The following is a 14825-nucleotide window of genomic DNA, read 5'->3' on the forward strand; positions in this document are numbered from 1 at the left end:
GTACACTTCGACTACTCATGTGCCAGATGCTTCAGGAGAAGTACTTGCGGCCGCGCAGCAGCTCTCTCAGTCTGGGCGGGAGATTCCTTCGAGGAAGGCCAGCAAGTCGAGCATCCAGTCGACTGATGACGTGGCCCTCAAGACGATTCAGCTCTAGGAGGGTGATTCATCTAAGACCGCCGTTATTGGCGCGAGCTTAGGTGAGAAATAGGAATTCACGCTCGTCAGCTTCCTTCGGGCTAATCGAGACATTTTCGCGTGGAAACCAGCGGATATGCCAGGGGTGCCCAGGGAGTTGATCGAGCATAGCTTGAATGTCCACCCAAAGGCTGTGCCTAAGAAGCAACGTCTGCGCAGATTTGCTCACGATAAGCGTGAGGCCATCAAACGGGAGATAGCTAAACTTCTCGCGGCTGGATTCATTAAAGAAGTAATCCATCCAGAGTGGGTAGCTAATCCCGTTCTTGTAAAGAAAAAGAACAATGAATGGAGAATGTGTGTTGACTACACCGATCTCAACAAGCACTGCCCAAAGGACCATTTTGGGCTGCCGCGCATTGACCAAGTTGTCGATTCAACGGCTGGTTGTGTCCTTCTGTGTTTTCTTGATTGTTACTCAGGTTATCATCAGATTGTGCTCAAGGAGGAGGACCAAATCAAGACTGCATTCATCACCCCATACGGGACATACGCCTACAGGACCATGTCCCTCGGGTTGAAGAATGCAGGAGCAACCTATCAGCGTGCGATCCAGATGTGCTTCGCGGATCAGCTGCACCGGAATGTTGAAGCCTATGTGGACGACGTGGTCATCAAGACCAGGGCTTCCGACGACTTGATCGCAGATTTGGAGGAAACATTTAGCAGTCTACGCAGATTTCGGTGGAAACTCAATCCTACCAAGTGCGTTTTTGGAGTACCTTCAGGGAAATTGCTCGGGTTCATCGTTAGCAACAGAGGCATCGAAGCCAACCCTGTAAAGATCACGGCCATCATTGATATGGGGGCTCCGGCCACAATCAAGGATGTGCAGAAGTTAACAGGTTGTATGGCGGCCCTGAACAGGTTCATCTCCCGACTCGGGGAGAGAGGACTACCCTTCTTCAAGCTCCTGAAATGCCAAGACAAGTTCCAATGGACGGAGGAGGCCGAGCGGACTCTACAAGATCTGAAAAACCACCTTCAATCTCCCCCGATCCTTACAGCACCATCGCCGGAGGAGGATCTGCTACTTTACATTGCGGCAACAACCCATGTCGTTAGCAGTGCTATTGTAGTCGAGCGAGGCGAGGAAGGCCATGCGTTTGGAGTGCAGAGGCCTGTCTACTTCGTCAGCGAGGTCCTCTCTGAATCCAAGGTACGGTATCCAGCTGTTCAAAAGCTTTTATATGCAATTTTAATCACATCAAGAAAGCTACGCCATTACTTCGACGAGTACAAGATCACTGTGATTACGGATTTCCCTTTGGTGGATATTCTTCATAATCAAGATGCCACGGGGCATATATCCAAGTGGGCAGTGGAACTGGGGGCTTTGTTAATCGACTTCAAGCCACGCACTGCAATCAAGTCACAAGCTCTAGTCGATTTCATGGCTGAATGGAGGGAGAATCAAGTCCCAACTCCAGTCGACTAGCCAGAGCACTGGACCATGTACTTCGATGGATCTCTCAAGCTCGATGGCGGCGGCACCGGAGTTCTGCTTATTTCTCCACGGGGTGAGCAATTGAAGTATGTCCTTCAGATCTTGTGGGCGGTATCCAACAATGAAGCCGAGTATGAAGCCTTGCTTCACGGGCTTCGTTTGGCGGTGTCACTAGGGATCAAGCGACTACTTGTGTATGGCGATTCTCTTCTTGTTGTCAGCAAGTCAACAAAGAGTGGGACTGCAATAAGGAGACGATGGACGCATATGTTCAGGAAGTGCGCAAGCTGGAAAGCAAATTTTCCGGCTTGGAGGTTCACCATGTGCTACGGGAGCATAATGTTGGCGCGGATATCTTGTCCAAATTGGGGTCAACACGTGCTCAGGTTCCACCGAGAGTTTTCGTCCAGGAGCTCAAGCAGCCATCCATCAAGTCTTCTCCGCAGATAACCATCGATGCGGGTCCCCAACAACCCGATCGAGATGTTATGACGCTGGGGGAGGATTGGCGAGAGGCTCTTATCAACTTTATCCAAAATCAAAGGCTACCAGCGGGAGTTGATGCCAGGAGCGCAGAAGCGACGCGCGTCATGCGCAGAAGCAAGGGTTTTGTCCTAGTCGATGGCAAGCTCTATCGGCACGGCGCTCGGTCAGGCATTCTCATGAAGTGCGTCACAACGGAGGATGGCTACGACATACTGCGGGAGATCCACGAAGGTGTTTGCGGCAACCACGTAGCTTCAAGAACGCTGGTGGGGAAAGCATACAGGGCCGATTTCTGGTGGCCCACTACAGTGACCGACGCAGAGGATCTCATGCGCAGATGCCAAAATTGTCAATTCTTCGGCAAGCAGACTCATGTCCCTGCCCACAGCCTCATCACCATACCACCATCCTGGCCCTTTGCTTGTTGGAGCCTCGACATGATAGGGCCCTTCACAACGGCATCAGGCGGTTTCACTCGTGTTCTGGTAGCTATCGACAAGTTCACCAAGTGGATTGAGTACAAGCCGATAGCCAAGCTCACGTCAGATCGAGTTGTTGACTTCATCTCGGATATCTTGCACCGCTTCGGTTTCCCCAATACCATCATCACAGACTTGGGATCCAATTTCACGGCCAACCAGTTCTGGGGGTTCTACGAGAATGTATGCATCGAGGTTAAATACGTCTCTGTTGCACACCCAAGGGCCAATGGACAAGTCGAACGGGCCAACGGTTTGATAATCGACGGTCTAAAGAAGAGACTCTATGATGAAACTAGCAAGAAGGGAGGCAAATGGATATATGAATTGCCACATGTCGTCTGGGGGCTTCGGACTCAGCCGTCCAAAGCCACAGGACAAACGCCTTTCTTCCTTGTATACGGATCTGAAGCTATTTTACCGGCCGATATCATGTGGAAGTCTCCAAGGGTCAAAATGTATAATGAAGGTGAGGCGGATGAGGCGAGGCAGTTAGAGCTCGATTCTGTTGAAGAGGCTCGCTGCACCGCTCTTGTTCAGTCAGCCCGATACCTGCAGGGGATCCGGCGATATCATGATCGCAACGTGAGCGAGCGGTCATTCAGCATTGGTGATTTGGTCTTGCATCGCATTCAGGACGAATCCGGCCTACACAAGCTCAACTCAAGGTGGGAGGGCCTGTTCGTCGTCAAGCAGGTTACAAGGCTAGGGTCATATCGACTATAATGTCCCGAGGGTCAGGATGTCCCAAACTCCTGGAACATCCAGAACCTGCGCAAGTTCTACCCATAAGAAGATGCCTGGTGATAGCTGAATCCCCGGGGGCTTGGACGATCTTTTTTTTCTCGAATCAATTCGGAGGCTATGTGCCACAAGATTCGGGTTGTGAATTCCTTTCTGAACAAAAAGAGGTTACTGTCATGAGCAGTACTTATATATATCAACTTCTCGCCGCGAATGTTACGGAGGCAACTGCCATGTTTATATCTCCACAACCCCATGTTTTGACGGAGGCCTTGGCTCCGCTCTTACTCTCTATGACTCGATTTCCGCCGTGACCTTGGATGGTCGCTCGCCACTGCATTTACTCCAACAAAGTTGATCCGTTCGACTGAGCATGTTGGAAAAGCTCGTATGAAGAGCTACCTCAACTACATCTTGAGTGGTCTGTAACACCCTAATGTAACTTTCCTCAATTGTAATGAATTTATTTGGGCTTAAATAAAATTTCCAGGGTTGTCTCTAATTTATCTTGCATTTAAAGTAATTTTATAACACAAGAAAATGAAATTTACTATAGGATCAACTTGTTTGTGCACTCATGCTGGAGCATTGCTTTATTTGTGTTGAGTGTATAGGGTTTGAATTCAAAATTATTTGAATTCAAATAGATTTGTTTGAATAGTTTGAGTGTAGAAAAGAAAAAGAAAAGAAGAAAAGGGAAGAAAAGGGAAAAGCAGCCCAAACTCTCCCTCTCTTCCCTTGGGCCAGCTCTCTCCCAGCAGCCCACTCCCCTCCCCTCTCCTCTCTTCTCTTTCTCTTGGGCCCTTTTCCCTCTCTCCCCTTTCTCCCCGCGTGGGCCAGCCCGAGGCCCAGCTCCTTCCCAGCCTGAGCTCCTTTCTCTCTTCCTTCCCCTCTCTCGCGCCCACGTGCGCCCCCTCTTCCCCTTCTCTCCGACACCTGGGGCCCGCACTTCAGCTCCTCCCCTCTCCTCCCTTTTCCCCTCCCCTGTTTCTTCCCCGACGGCCGGCCGCCCGCCACTGCCCGTGGTCCCGCCCCGCCGCGCCTCTGGGCCCTCCTTCCCGAGCCGCACGCTGGGCCCATCCCCCGCCTGAACCCTTCTAGAAGCTCGGCCGCGATCGGATGTGGTCAAGCCGCAACGCATCCGCGGGAGGCGCGGGGGCCGTTGCGTAAACGACCCGCACGCCGAGGACCGCCCCACCCTTCTTAGCCCGCAGCTCTTTCGCGCTCTCCCTCATCCGCTACCGCATCGCCCAGCTACCCCCGTACCCCTGCGCCGCCGTGCCGCCGCTCGACCCGAGGGAAACGCCGCCGTCGACCGAGTTCCTGCACCACCAGAACACCACCCCGGCGCCGCCAATCTTCGGCCCCTAACCGTCGTCGCAGCACCCCGGTGTGGTAAGGAGCATGCCGCGCCCGTTTCCTGTCCCCTTCCCCCTCTGCGTGAGTGCATCCCCCTCGTTACCATGACCCCGTGCCGCCCTCCGCCGTGGGGAGCCCTGACCCGAGCCCTAATTATCTTTCTTGAGCGCCTAGAAGTGTTCACCGCGTCGTGCTCTACCTCTAGGGCCAGACCCCGTCCAGAATGGAGGCCGGACGGCCGAGATCGGCCAACGCCGGCGAAGCGCCACCGCGGGAGCCGAGCTCCGGCGACCCCCCGCCGCTCCAAGCGCCGTTGACCCGAGCCGTGGAATCCGAGCCGCCCGATCGTGATCCAGCGTTTCTAAATAAAACGTACCGGTTCGGCCTTGCCTTTTTGCTAAAGAACCCCTGCGCTTTTCAAGAATCAACCCGCAGTCCTATGCCATTCAAAAGTATTTACGTTTTGGTCCTGTTTCTTCTGTTCAGCCCCCTGTAGTTTTTCAAAATCAAACCCGCCGTCCAGCCCTAAGGTTTTAGCGTGTTAGACCCTACGTCTAACCTTTAATTACGCTTAGGCCCCTGGTTTTTGTGCAGAACCCCTTAGAACTTTCTGTTTTCTCGCAGAAAGGCCCCTGGACCTTGATTTAGCCCTAGATTTCGCGTCTTAGCTCCGTTTTAGGCGATTTTCACGCTCACGCGATCATTGTAATGCGTAGAATAGTATAGGCTAGTTTTGTGTGCTGTTCTATTGTATTGGTGTACTGTTTTCTTATAGTTTGCTTTTGTTTGTGCATGTGTGTATGTGTGGACCATGCTTGATGATCGTGAGTAGACGTCGAGCCTTCGGAGCAGTACCAGGAGCAGCCATCTTCCGAGCAGTTCGAGCAGCAGCCGGGGGAGTACGAGGAAGGCAAGTATAACATGAATATCCTATCACTTTTAAATACAATTTCATACTGCATTTTAATACTGTATGCCTATAAGGACTTTCTAGCCACCTTATCCTTTATATAAATACCTTGGGTTGCATTTTGGTTAGTTGTGCAAGGTGCTGCGCTCTCACACCCCTCGGTCCTTTTTAATTAATTGGATTAATGGTTATATGCAACTTAATTCTGAGAGTGGCCCTCTGTGCTGTGTGCTTAAGCGGCTCAAGTCTCCTTAAAAGATGTTTTTGTTAGGAACATGGTTTAGGGGGCTAGCACGGTGCTTAGTGCTTGGTTGGCCACTCTCCATAAGGACCGGTTCATAGAGCGACAACCTGGGATAACTGCGCAACCACAAGACTGGAATGGGATGGTCTTGACTTACTAATTAGGTCATTTTGGTTCGGGAGTAGCTTACCAGCGTGGGCAAGAGGGGTGGCAAGCTTCAATGGTCCCTGCTCCTCCGGCTTGGTCTGTGCTGTGTGTCTTGTACCCCCGGAGGTGGGCCCCATCATCGCTGATCCAGAATCCTTAGCGGTTACACCTTACCAATGTGATCCTTTGTAACGGTCTCATAGTGGGCTTGCTAGCCATCTCACCTAAGGAAGTGTGATGAACAACTAGCGTAGCTCACGACTTGTGGGTAAAGTTGTGCAACCTCTCGAGAGTGTAAAACTGATATACCAGCTGTGCTTACAGTCATGAGCGATCCAGATCCTCCGTCTGATTAGTGGGTTGTACCTTGGTGGTGTTGGCTTGGTTTTCAGTAGTCTCATGATTAATTTTGATTGATTATTATGTAACTTGGGTTATGGTAATTCACCCACTTGTAGTAATTAGCTTTAATAAAAATTTGCCAAGATTAAAAGCTAATGCAGTTGAGTCAGCTAACCTTAGAGCCTCATAATTTGTGTTATACTTGTTGAGTACAAGTTGTGTACTCACACTTGCCTTCTCTATTCTTCTGTTCTCTCTTGGATATCTTCGACTGCTGCTCAGTACCAGGCGACGTGGAGAACTACATCAGCGGACTCGACGATTTCTAGGCGTTGTCTCCCAATTGACGTCCCTGTGGCGCCCTGCTCTTCATGTATTCATTTTACGCTTCCGCATTCCTTGAACCGATTCTTGATTCAGTTGTAATAAGATATTCATTTTATAATTTATACATTTTTATTCATGACATGTGTTGTGATATCTTGATAATCTGTTGTATATATGCGTGACTTGATCCTGGCGCATATATGAGGTCTCGATTTATGTTCTTATAAATCGGGTGTGACAGATTGGTATCAGAGCCGTGTCGACTGTAGGACGAAGTCTAGATAGAAAAGGTCGAGTTTACGGATTTCCGTTCGCCGCCTTGCTTCCGCAAAACCCAAACATCCGTTTCTGCTTCTATTCCTTGAGCTCTAAACCTCAAGTTTGCCGATCCTCTCTGCATTTTCTGAGAATTAGTCTGATAAATTCAGTAGACGTGCCCTGTAATTTTCTGTCTGTCCTCATAAGTCTAGGATGCCTTTGCAAAAAATACGCTAGAGCGTCTGTTTGTTTTAGTCGAGTGGAGTGATAAACTCGGCTAACGTTTGAATATTGAATGTTTGTGATTGTGCAAAATGTTTGATTTGGATTTTTGGTTGATTGCATAGTTTAGAAGTTAAACTTGCTCATGCAAATTGACTTTAATACAAACCTAAACTAAGTAATCAAAATTGAGTTAGAACGTTGGGGGTAAAACAATACACTCTTTTCTCCCTATTTTATCCTATCAGAGTTTTCCTTCCGGAAGTTGTACAATATCTATCTCTTATGAATTTTGCTCTGCTGCAAACAGATGGTGAACACAAGGAGCACCGGCACCGGTTCTAGCCAGCAGGGGCAGAACAACCAGAGTACTGACCAGCCGCTGCCGATGCCTCCACCTCTGACTCCGGAGCAGTTCTTCCAGCTCCAGATGCAGATGATGGCCACTCTGAACAACACTGTTCAGACGCTGCAGCAGATCCACGCTCAGCCGCCACCGCCTCCACCGCAGCAGCCCCGCGACAGGCGCGCGGACTTTCTGAGGGGTCACCCGCCGACGTTCGCTCATGCGGCTGATCCACTCCAGGCTGACGACTGGCTTCGTTCAGTGGAACGCCAGTTGGATGTTGCTCAGTGCGACGACAGGGAGCGAGTCATATACGCAGCAGGGCAGCTGCGAGGCTCGGCTCTTGAGTGTACCCAGCTCGGGATCGTGACGCTTTCACTTGGGTCCAGTTCCGGGAGCGTTTCCGGCACCACCACATCCTTGCTGGAGTGAAGAAGATGAAGCACAAGGAGTTCCTTGCGCTCAAGCAGGTAAATTAGAGTAAAATCTTTCCGCAATTTCTTTTTGAGCTCAAACCCACCCTTGTTATAAGAAATGCTGAGTAAATTCCATCCTCTTTTCCGGTGATTATCGTTTCAGGGAGCTATGACAGTGACGAGTACCGTGATCGTTTCCTCCAGCTCGCTCGCTACACCCCCGCTGAGGTCGCCCATGATGGCGATAAGCAGGAGCGCTTCAGGGATGAAGCGTCCCCCCATCAGGGTAGACTTAAAAGTGATGCTTTATCAGTCCCAGGAGGCTGATAACACTTTTATTACATCAGATGGTACATCACTGTACAGCTCTACGCGGTAATGGGCAGTGAAGCGCCACTATCGCGAGGATTACAACTAAAACCCACACTACTACACTAGCTACGAAAAGAGGGTCATCAGAGTCTTGTGCCATGCGGAACTCCAGCGGTGGCCCTAACCACAGGCAAGACTGGGTGCAGGACGAAACCCTACTCGACATCTTCGGGGATGTAGTCTGGATCTTCCACTATAAAAGTAAGAATGGGGTGAGTACAAACGTACTCAGCAAGTCCAATCACACCCACGGAAGGGGTATAACAGAATTAAATGCACAGGATAATCCAAGGATAAAGTTATGGTTTATTTGCGGAAAACTCGGGTGTATGCAAGGGTTCGTTTAAAACATTTCCAAAACAAGTTTTCTAGTACCAAGGAGCACATGATGTTGATCCACACAGGATCCAAGTTTTAAGCTGCTACCGGACTCCCCGTCCGCCGTAGCACACGGCACAACTGCCGGACTCTTTCCAAACAACTCACACCAGCCCAACCATTCCCTGAGAGAAACACTAGTTATGTGACCACACCATAACTTGCCCAATACCGTGGGCACGGCTATTCGAATAGATTTTGACTCTGCAGAGGTGTGCAACTTTACGCACAGGTGGGGTACCACAGCACGATCACCTTAGTGTCGGTGCAGATCCCAACAAAGCCATTACCCACCTTAGCTAGACCTGACTAGCCACCACGGGATCCATCAAGGGTTCATTTGACCTGTCTCCGAGGTTTAACCGAGGCATAAGTCACACAGAGCTTTATCCCTTCTCCTTGATCACCCGTTGCTCTCAGCTCTCCTGATGGCTATCAGACTAACTAGTGGGATTTATGCTAAGCCGTTGCCCATACAACGGTCAAGTGGTTTGCATGATAGGAAGCTAGGTGAGATGACACATCAACTCGGTCCTTAGGGGTGACAAGATGGATATCTCCCTTCCTCGCTCAACCACCTAGGTACGAGCACACCAACGGCAAGTCACACAGAAATGCCATCCATCCCGTCTAACTCATCTTTCAAAACTACATTTTATCCCTTCCCACACACACACATTTTCTTTATAAAACCAGGTGGTCAAGGTATGGTTATCACAAACAAGGGTGGCTATCCTACCATGTTTTCAGCAAGCAAAACCATGTAATTTTATAAAACAGGCCACTAGGTTGTGTTTATAAAAACTAGGACAGAAACATGCATCAAAGGGCGGGATTGAACTTGCCATCATCAAATCCTTGCGGGAGGTCCTGACCGAAGCACTGTCCCTCGGGTTCGGGGTCACAGAACTGGTCCTCGTTTGCTTGGTCATAGTCGGGACCTTCCTCGTTCACTCCGTGTCCTACGACGCAAACAACCAGGCACACAATCAAGCGAAAGAACTAAAAGCTTTTATCGTTGAGCTTGAATCGGAAATAATTTAGTTATGGAGATAGGAGTAATATTTTTGGGTGGTTTCTTAATGGCTTGGTTAGAACTATACTAAAAAGGGCATGGTAAAGTTTCGGGTCGATCGGAGGTCGTTTGGCGCATAAAATGATGAGTTAAAAAGGGGTTCAGGGGTTAAACAAGGGTCCAGGGGCTCATTTGTAAATGGTTATGGGACGGAAAAGGACTTGGTTATAAATTTTAGAAACATTTGGGGCATAACAGAAAGGTGCAAGGGTTTATTTGATATTAGATTTGTATGGCGAAGGGTGTATTTCGGATTATCAGACAGGATAGGGTTTCTTTTGCAAAAGGATGTAAAGGGGTGGAAGGGCTCTTGAGGGAATAGAGGAAAGGGGAGGGCCTAGGGGCAAATTTCCCCTTTCTTCTTCCTCCATCGGCAGAAAATAGAGGGGGGGTGGAGGTCCAGCGCCCGGCCGATTCCAGCGGCCCGGGGTGCGGCGGCAGCCGGGGTTAAGGGCAAAAGGGAGAGAGGGGGAAGGGGATTCCATCCCCGGCCTCACCTTGGACCGAGGTGGACCGAGGGGGCGTGCCCACGGGAGCAGTAGGCGGCGGCACTAGGCGGCTCGGCGTGGCGGCGTTGGGGCTAGGAAGGCGGCGGGCAGTGGCGGTGGAGGCTGTGGGGGAAGGGTGAGCGGGGCGGGGGCCTATTTATAGGCGGGATGAGGCGGTGGGGAGGCTGGGGGTAGGTGGAGGCCGGCGAGCGGCGCGGAGCGCCATTAATGGCGCTCGGCCGTTCGCTTGCGTCGTGACGCGGCGTGCGGTGAGGGCGTGGGCGTCGAGGCATCGTCGAGCACGTGGGGGAGGGACGCGGTGCGAGCTCAGGGCAGGACGCAGCAGGGGGAACTGCGGCGGGCGGCGCGGCTAGCGACGGGCGGTGCGGCCTTGTGCGGGGAAGGGCGCGCGAGTGCGCGCATGGCGCGGCGAGGCGCGGGCCAGAGCGGGGGTGCGAGCGGCGGGCGGCACGGCGCGGTGCACGCGCGGGGCGTGCGCGTGGGTGCGGGCAGCCGGGCACAGGGGCTCGTGTGCGCGCGCGAGGGGGGGTGTTCGGGAGCAGAGGAAGGGGAGAGGAGAAGGGAGGAGAAGGGAGGAGGAAAAAGGAAAGAAAAGGGAGGGAAAGAAATGGAAGAAGAAAAGGGGAGGAAAAGAGAAGGAGAAAGAAAAGAAAATGGGGAAAAAGAAAAGGGGAGATAAAAGGGAAAGAAAAGGTGACGCGCGTCGGCGATTTTCGCGGCGGCGACCGCGGCTGGTCGGCCACGTGCGCGCGACATTCGCGCACTGCGCGAGGAGAAAAAGAATCGCGTCGACGCTGATCGCGGAAAGGCGGTCGCGCGTGGTCGTCGGACCGCCGAGCGATGCGGGGTGGGACAGTGGTCAAGCTCGGTGTTGGTCGGAAGGGGTTAGGTCTAGGGTTTTGACGACAAACAGTTTTTAAACGAAACACTCTAGCGCGTGATTTAATTTGGTGAATTTTCAGGGCGTCACAAACCTACCCCACTTAAAATGAATCTCGTCCTCGAGATTCGACTGGTTCCTAAATAGATGGGGAAACTCCTTCTTTAGAGCCTCCTCGCGTTCCCAAGTTGCTTCCTCTACTCCGTGTCTGCTCCATTGAACCCTGCATATCCGTACTTCGGAGTTTCTTGTCCTCCTAGTGACAGTGTTCAGAATTTTGATTGGTACTTCCTGGTATCGCAGATCCGGCTGTAGATCTATTGTTTCCACCGGCACGTGTTCTTCCTCAGGTACTCTTGAACACCTTCTTAATTGCGAGACATGAAACACTAGGTGTATATCCGACATTTCTTCTGGTAACTCCAGTCGGTATGCTACTGCTCCGACTCTCTTCAGAACCCGATACGGTCCAATGTATCGAGGGGCCAATTTTCCTTGTACTTGAAATCTTCGCGTCCCTCGAATGGGTGAGACCTTGAGATAAACAAAATTTCCTGGGTTGAAACCCATCTCCCACCTCTTCTTGTCGGCGTAGCTCTTTTGCCGGGACTGAGCTGCTTTCAATTTCTCGCGGATCTCCGCTACTTTTTCTTCTGCTTCCTTTATAAGTGCGGGTCCTACTAGTGCACGTTCCCCAACTTCTGACCACATCAGGGGGGTTTTGCACTTCCTTCCATAGAGAGCTTCGAATGGCGACATGCCCAAGCTGTCTTGGTAACTATTGTTGTACGAGAATTCCGCATAAGGCAGACTCTGCTCCCAATCCTTTCCATAGGTCAGGACGCATGCCCTCAGCATATCTTCCATAATCTGATTTACCCTTTCGGTTTGACCATCCGTCTGTGGGTGATATGCAGAGCTGAAATCTAATTTGGTGCCCATGGCTTGATGCAAGCTTTTCCAAAACCTAGAGGTGAATTGGGTTCCTCTATCTGAGACAATTCTGCTAGGCACTCCATGTAACTTTACTATGTTTTCCATATAAAGCTTTGCCAGCTTCTCTCCACCGTAATTAGTTCGTACGGGTATGAAATGAGCCGATTTAGTGAGTCGGTCCACTATTACCCATATGGAATCATGTCCCTTCTGTGTTCTTGGTAGGCCTACTACAAAGTCCATTCCTATCTCATCCCATTTCCAAACCGGAATGGGTAGGGGTTGCAATAATCCTGCTGGCTTTTGATGTTCAGCCTTGATCCTTTGACAAGTATCACAATGAGCCACAAATCATGCGATGTCCGCCTTCATTCCATTCCACCAATATCTTTGCCTTATGTCCATATACATTTTGGTGGATCCTGGGTGGATGGAGTAGGCCGAGTTATGGGCTTCGTCCATAATTATCTGCCGGAAGTCTCCATTCTGGGGTACACAAATCCTATCCTCGTACCACAGCGTTCCCTTATCATCCACTCTAAAACCCGGTGCTTTGTTTTCTCCAGTTTGTTTGCAGATCTTTATTAACTCCTGGTCCGAGCGTTGAGCCTCTCTAATTCCATTCTCTAGGGTTGATTGGATGTTCAGCACATGGCTGGAACCTCGAGGAACAATGTGCACATTTAATCGTGCCATTTCCTCCCGCAGATGGTCTTGGGTCCATAGGATTTCCAGCTTAAGGCATCGGCTACCACGTTCGCTTTTCCGGGGTGATAATGGATTTCCAAATTATAGTCCTTAACCAACTCCAACCATCTTCTCTGCCTTAAGTTCAAATCCGGCTGGGTGAAGATATACTTCAGACTCTTATGGTCGGTGTAAATCTCACACTTATTTCCAATCAAGTAGTGTCTCCAAATCTTAAGGGCATGTACTACGGCCGCAAATTCCAAATCATGGGTCGGATAGTTCTGTTCATGAGTCCTGAGTTGGCGGGAAGCATATGCAACGACTTTCCCATCTTGCATCAGCACACATCCTAATCCTTGTCGGGATGCGTCACAATAAACGACAAAATCCCAATGAATGTCCGGCAGGGTCAGCACTGGGGCGGTTGTCAACCTTTGCTTCAATTCTTGAAAACTTCTTTCACAAGATTCCGTCCAGGCGAACTTCTTCTCCTTCTTAAGAAGTTCCGTCATGGGTCGGGCTATCTTGGAGAATCCCTCAATAAATCTCCGATAGTACCCAGCCAATCCAAGAAAACTTCTGATTTCACTAACATTAGTCGGTCGCTGCCAGTTGGAAACTGCTTCGACCTTCTCTGGGTCCACTGCCACGCCTTCCATGGTCAGAATGTGACCAAGGAAAGCTACTCTCTCCAGCCAGAATTCACACTTGCTAAACTTGGCATATAGCCTATGTATTCTCAGCTTCTCCAATACTACCCGCAGGTGTTGCTCATGTTTCTGAATACTCTTGGAGTAGACGAGTATATCGTCGATGAAGACTACGACAAACTTATCCAGCTCGTCCATGAATACTTTATTCATGAGGTTCATAAAATAGGCAGGGGCATTGGTTAGTCCGAAGGACATTACGGTGAACTCAAACTGCCCGTAACGGGTGACAAAAGCTGTCTTAGGGATGTCACTTTCTCTAATCTTGAGCTGAAAATATCCTAACCTTAGATCGATCTTGGAAAAGTACTTGGCTCCTTTTAGCTGATCGAAAAGGTCATCAATCCTAGGGAGGTGGTACTTATTCTTAATGGTAACCTCGTTCAGTGCCCGGTAATCTACACACAACCTCATACTCCCATCTTTCTTCTTAACAAACAGAACTGGGGCTCTCCAGGGCGACGAGCTTGGTCTGATGAAGCCAATTTGTTGCAGTTCTTCTAGTTGCTTCTTTAATTCCGTCAATTCAGAGGCCGCCATCCTATAGGGTCTCTTGGCTATAGGGGAGGTCCCAGGGATAAGGTCAATGACGAACTCTATGTCCCTGTCCGGTGGCATGCCGGGAAGTTCTTCGGGGAAGACATCTGGGTATTCGTTTACTACCGGGACTTCTTCTAAGGGCTTGGCTTCCATGCTAAACACCATTGGGTTAAACTCACTTTCCCGGGTATGGCAGATTACTTGTACTCCTTCGGGGTTTGTTAGGCGTACCACTCTGTCAGTACAGCCGATGAGGCCATGGTGTTGGCTTAACCAATCCATTCCAAGGATCACGTCTATTCCCCTAGACTTAAGTACTACCAAGTCTGCTAGAAATTCTACCCCACTTAGGTTGATCCTTACCCGGGGACAACCTAGTTGGCATTTGATGTCGCCTCCAGGCGTCCGGGTTAATAGGGGTGTTTTTAGTAGTACTGTAGGTATTTTGTGTTCTTCCACAAAACTTGAGGATATGAACGAGTGCGATGCTCCAGAATCAAATAATACTGTTGCCAGAGCTGAGTTGACTAGGTACTCACCGAGCACTACGCCCTGAGCTCCTTGAGCCTCCTGCACGTCAATGTGATTGACGCGGGCTCATCCAAACGATTGCTGGGGCTGCTTCATCTGCTGACTGTTGTCGTTGCTGCGGATGGGTACTCGGTTGGCACCGGTCAGGGCTGGTCTGGGTCCATTCACCGTGTTGGAGAAGGCTGACGTAGCCGGCTTATTCTTGGCATAAGGGCAATTGGCAATGAAATGCCCTGTCTCACGGCAGTTGAAACAGGCATTAACATTGTTGTTGTCGGA

Source organism: Panicum hallii, chromosome 1 (assembly GCF_002211085.1).
Source record: "Panicum hallii strain FIL2 chromosome 1, PHallii_v3.1, whole genome shotgun sequence".
Classification (NCBI taxonomy): Eukaryota; Viridiplantae; Streptophyta; class Magnoliopsida; order Poales; family Poaceae; genus Panicum; species Panicum hallii.